The sequence below is a fragment of the Herpailurus yagouaroundi genome, unplaced genomic scaffold, assembly GCF_014898765.1.
Source record: "Herpailurus yagouaroundi ecotype Mexico unplaced genomic scaffold, PumYag 190, whole genome shotgun sequence".
NCBI classification, from domain to species: Eukaryota; Metazoa; Chordata; class Mammalia; order Carnivora; family Felidae; genus Herpailurus; species Herpailurus yagouaroundi.
The window spans coordinates 15319059-15323977 of record NW_024412421.1 but is presented as its reverse complement, the minus strand read 5'-3'; the positions used below and the strand labels follow the sequence as shown (position 1 = coordinate 15323977).

The 4919-nt window shown below is 38.8% G+C and overlaps 1 non-coding gene across 1 annotated transcript; it reads left to right on the top strand.

Moving 5' to 3' along the window:
- The first annotated feature begins 4487 nt into the window (after positions 1-4487).
- Positions 4488-4594, top strand: LOC121010062 (U6 spliceosomal RNA). The gene has a single exon (XR_005780983.1). It is a non-coding gene; the product is annotated as a U6 spliceosomal RNA (small nuclear RNA).
- The last annotated feature ends 325 nt before the right edge of the window (positions 4595-4919 follow it).

The window sequence follows — 4919 nt, the reverse complement described above, 5'->3', positions numbered from 1 at the left end:
CAAATGCTATTTCAGGTTCTGGTTGAGAGACCCATTTACACTCTGGTTGTGGAGACTCCCTCAAGCCCCTTTGTGATTCAGATTGGCTTTATCATGTCCTCACCCATCTATGCATGCATTCAAACCACCTTAGCTGGATAGAATCAAGGGTTTCACAAAGATGCAAAACCCTCTTCAGAGCCTCATGTGCTTAAAGTATAGCGGAAAGCATGTATGTGTTAAGAAGTGATTAAAGCTTGTGGAACGTTGATAGAATTGTTGGGGCAAGGGGACACACAAAAACCTAATGACCACTCGGATCTGAATGGAATTAAATAAATTGCTTCAAATCAGGGATACTGAGAGAACATAAGATACCACTAAATAGATGTTACCAACATAAAGAATAACTAGAATGGAATTCGGGGTTGACGAACATAACTGTAAAGATATGAGAGTGTGTACTGTGTTCAGTCTTTGGTTAATTATTGCTGAGAAGTTATTTAATGGCTGCAGTATAAGTTAGGTCTGGAGATGGTTATAAAGGCATGACTAGTAGGGGTCCTGGGTGGCTCAGTTGGGTAAGTGTCTGACTTTGGCTCAGGTCATGATCTCAAGGTTTGTGAGCTCGAGCCCAGCATCGGGCTCTATGCTGACAGCTCAGAGCCTGGAGCCTGCTTCAGATTCTGTGTCTCCCTCTCTGTGTGCCCCTCCCTGGTTCATGCTCACTCGCTCACTCTCTCAAAAATATTTTTTTTTTTTTTAAAGACATGCCTAGTAGATTGGGCAAGATTAAGAATACTGTGAGTGCCATATATCAGAGCTTAAAACTCAGAGGTGATGTGGAGCTCCTAAATAAACAGGGGAAGGACTTGATGAAGGCCAAGTTTCTCTACTGGGATAGATACAATTGTTGTTGAAGAAATGTTCACCCTGTTTTATTGGAACTGAAAACTTCAGCAAACCATCACCTCATTTACTTATTGAATGTAGTGTCCTCATTTCCTTACTGAAGCAGAAACATACATTTATAATCAATGCCTAGGAATTCAGAATGGCTAGTTTTAGAGATGCTGAAAGGTGATACCATTAGCTAACAAGAAAAGTTAGATGAAAGGGGAGGTGTGGGGCAGGGACTGCCAAGACAAATCTGCTCAAGGATTGTATTAAATGGTATTGAAATGACACTAGTCTCCACTGTGTCTCCAAAAATGTGCGAGTGGTGATTACAGATTTGGAGAAAAACTGAAAAATCCGTTTAAGATATAGAGATTAGGGTTCAGACTTTTAGGACAGGATATGGAAAGAACAAGGCTGCATATAATAAAGTCTCTGTAGCCCCAATGAGATTATCCATTCTTAGGCTCTGCTGATTTAGTCTGTAGGAGGGACAGTCACTTGCGCTCAGTAATCCTCAGATACATAGTTTTGTTCCTGATGCTATGCCCTCATTAGGAATGTTCCTCTCCTATATATATATATGAGTGTATTTATTCTTAAGACACAGTTTCAAATGTCCTGATTGAGACTTAAAAGAAATTTGACCTTAAGAAACTTCACCTTAAAAAAATAAATAAATAAAAGGAAAGGAAAGAAAGAAATGAAATTTGACTTCCCATAACCTTTCCTTTACTTTTCTGGATTCTTCTCATTTCACTCATCTTACTCTTTCCAAATCTTGAAAACCTTGTTGTTAGAAATAAAGGGTCTTCACTGTCTGTATCAGACTCAGGACTAACCCAGCCTACAAACTATTTTCAGAGCAGCCATGGTCCATGTGGCATCTCTAGTTTATTTTCAGGCTAGATTTGCTTCATGCCAGTTTCTGGCCTGAGTTGAATAATTATGAGAACCAGGAGGAAAGGACATGAGGAATATGGCCCTGCAGAGATCAGCCCCAAGTAGTTAAGAAGAGCTCATAGTTATTGAAATCACAGTGTAAGTCAGACAACAGCTTTTGCAGGGTCTGTGTGGAATCAGGAAGAGAAAGAACAGTGAATAAATTCCTTGAAAAGCGAAGGCTGATGTCATTGACAAGGGTAGTTTTGTAGAAGTGAATCATCCATCGTAGTGTGAGGAAATTGTTATATTGGAATCTGAGATCTCCCCCACTGATAAAGTAAAGAAATATTTGTACAAATGGCCAGAGAAGACAAGAGGACTTTCTGAGAGCTTTTTTATTTATTTCTCACTTCTAAGTACTTCTCTTTACTCACAGTTCTGAAAAATAAAATAATGTGGCTTCTGAATGACTGCTCCCATGCGTTAACTTTTTATGAGCCAAACAGCCTGAACATTTTCATCACTTCTGCATGTCCAAGAAGACATGTTTTGGAAGAAATGCTGCATCACCCAATGTGAGACCCAAATGTGGTTATCATCCCTGCCAGTGTCCAACAGATAAGTCAACTCCCAAATCATTCTCCTGCTACCATCCTCAATAGTTTCACCTTGGAATAGTTACAAATGTTTTCTTTGTCTTGCTCCTATGGAATTAAGAAGAAGAAAGGGAAATTCAGTAACCTCTCATGATAGGGACAGAGTAAGGCATTCTAGAGATGCACACAAATATTTTCATCACTAATTCTTTCAACAACCTGGCTACATAAGAATGACTGCCTTCCTTTTATAGAAAAATAAATTTAGACTTTGAAAGATGAAGCATTTTGCACAGTAATAACCAACTAGCAGTAATGGAATGTGAATGAGAATAAGTTTATGAGACCAGAACCAATATTTTTCCCATATTGTCCTTCAATATATTAAGCAGATGTAAAAAAAAAAATCTGAATCTGATTCAGGATCTCAATGCAGATGTTTCAACTTTATGACTTGATTTCCAGCTAACTAAAAAGGAGGTGTGGCAGGGATGCTGGGGCAGACGTGTAGCACAGCTGTTACACTGCCATTGATGTCGCTTCTGTTGGAGTAAATTTACCTATGAAATTCTGTCTTTCATCTTTGAATGCCCAAGCACTTCCCCTCAAGCACTAAAGAAATTTGAATTATGCAAGGGAATGTAAGAAGTTCAAAGAAGGACTGTTATTTTCATCCAGGTAAGATTTTTTTTTTTGAAGTTCATTTGAATACAAATGTACATTTTTCTAGAGGACATGGAGTCCAAATTCACAGATCTTCCTCTTTGGGCACCATCATCATCACCACTCTGTCTTCCTGATATTTATACATCATTGTTTATCTCCATACCTGCATCTAGAATGTTGATGTAGTGCATCCTCAAGTTGCTGACTGGAATCATCTGGCAAGCTCCTACAATGCAGATCCTATGGGCCTAACTCAGGCAAGAATAAAGACAAGAATAATAACAAGAACCTGGAAAGTGAATTTTAATACCTACAAAGGAATCTAGTGACATTTGGAAGTTAGAAAGCATGTTCACATGCATTGCCTTACCTTATCTTTCCTTTATGGGAAGGCCCATAGCCAGAATTTTAGAAAGTTGAGGTGAATTCTGGAAGGGAAATCATGTAGGAATAAATCTGCAGATCATCTACCCACAGGCTCAATACTCTCCATTCTTTTTCCACTGCATGGACTTGCAGAAAGGACACTTGATGGAAAATCATGATCCTAAACAAGATTTATCTAGAGGCATACTTGTTGTTGCTTGGTTGTGAGCCCTGGAAGGCTATGTTGATAAAGATTGTAAAGCTACATTTGGGCTGAGATTGAGTGTGATGTTTTGCAGCTGACATGCACGTGGAAACATTGCATAATGGCTTTCATGCTTGGTGTTTACAAACTGTAATATGCACATATACACTCCCAGTTTCTTCCATTTGGTAAGCATCTTCCAGTTTCTGCTTTCTTATATATCTTATCACAGTCTGTTCCTTCAGACCAGTTCTCCGCCAAATACTTAGTTACCTCAAGCTGGTGTCCGTTGATAGTATTTTCAGAGATCAAACGTAGTATCAGTTTACTCTGTATCTACATCTGGCATTGTAAAGAAAATCAGACTAGCATGCTGTATGGCTCCACTAGACAGTTATAGTATGGATCTTAAAGAGTAAAACAATCTTCCTTTCTTGTACAAATAAATCAAGCAGAAGAACTGGAAATAACTTTTGGGTTTTTTTTGTTTTTTTTTTTTTTAATTTTTTTTTTAACGTTTATTTATTTTTGAGACAGAGAGAGACAGAGCATGAACGGGGGAGGGTCACAGAGAGAGGGAGACACAGAATCTGAAACAGGCTCCGGGCTCTGAGCGGTCAGCACAGAGCCCGACGTGGGGCTCGAACCCACAGACCGTGAGATCATGACCTGAGCCGAAGTCGGACGCTTAACCGACCGAGCCACCCAGGCGCCCCGAACTGCAAATAACTTTTGTATGAAAGTGTAGAAATTAATTATAGATATTTTCTTTTCTCCCTACATTTATAGAATTGTAATATTCCTTCAAATATTCTTTTGTTCAGAATACAGTTTCTATAACTGAACCAACTTCAACATGATCTTTTGTATTTTTATTTAAGAATCCAGAGGTGGTGCTCGCTTCGGCAGCACATATACTAAAATTGAAACGATACAGAGAAGATTAGCATGGCCCCTGCGCAAGGATGACACGCAAATTCGTGAAGCATTCCATATTTAAAAAAAAAAAAAAAAAAAAAAAAGAATCCAGAGGTGAATGCATCCATGTGACATTGACATAGAGGGATGGACACATGCACGCAAACACAGACATATGCACATATAAACACATATCCCAAAGACTAAAAAACAAAAACAGCAATAGCACTTGTCCTCTGAGCTCAGTTTGTACCTTTGTGAGGCAGGAAGATGCTGTGTGGGACATAAATATTTTAAATATGTGGGTATCTTATTTCACACAGAGGCTCTGAGCCTAACTCACCTTTGTCTTTGTGGAAATCATAAATATGTACATATGTACATGCACACACTCAAATCCCTATCAT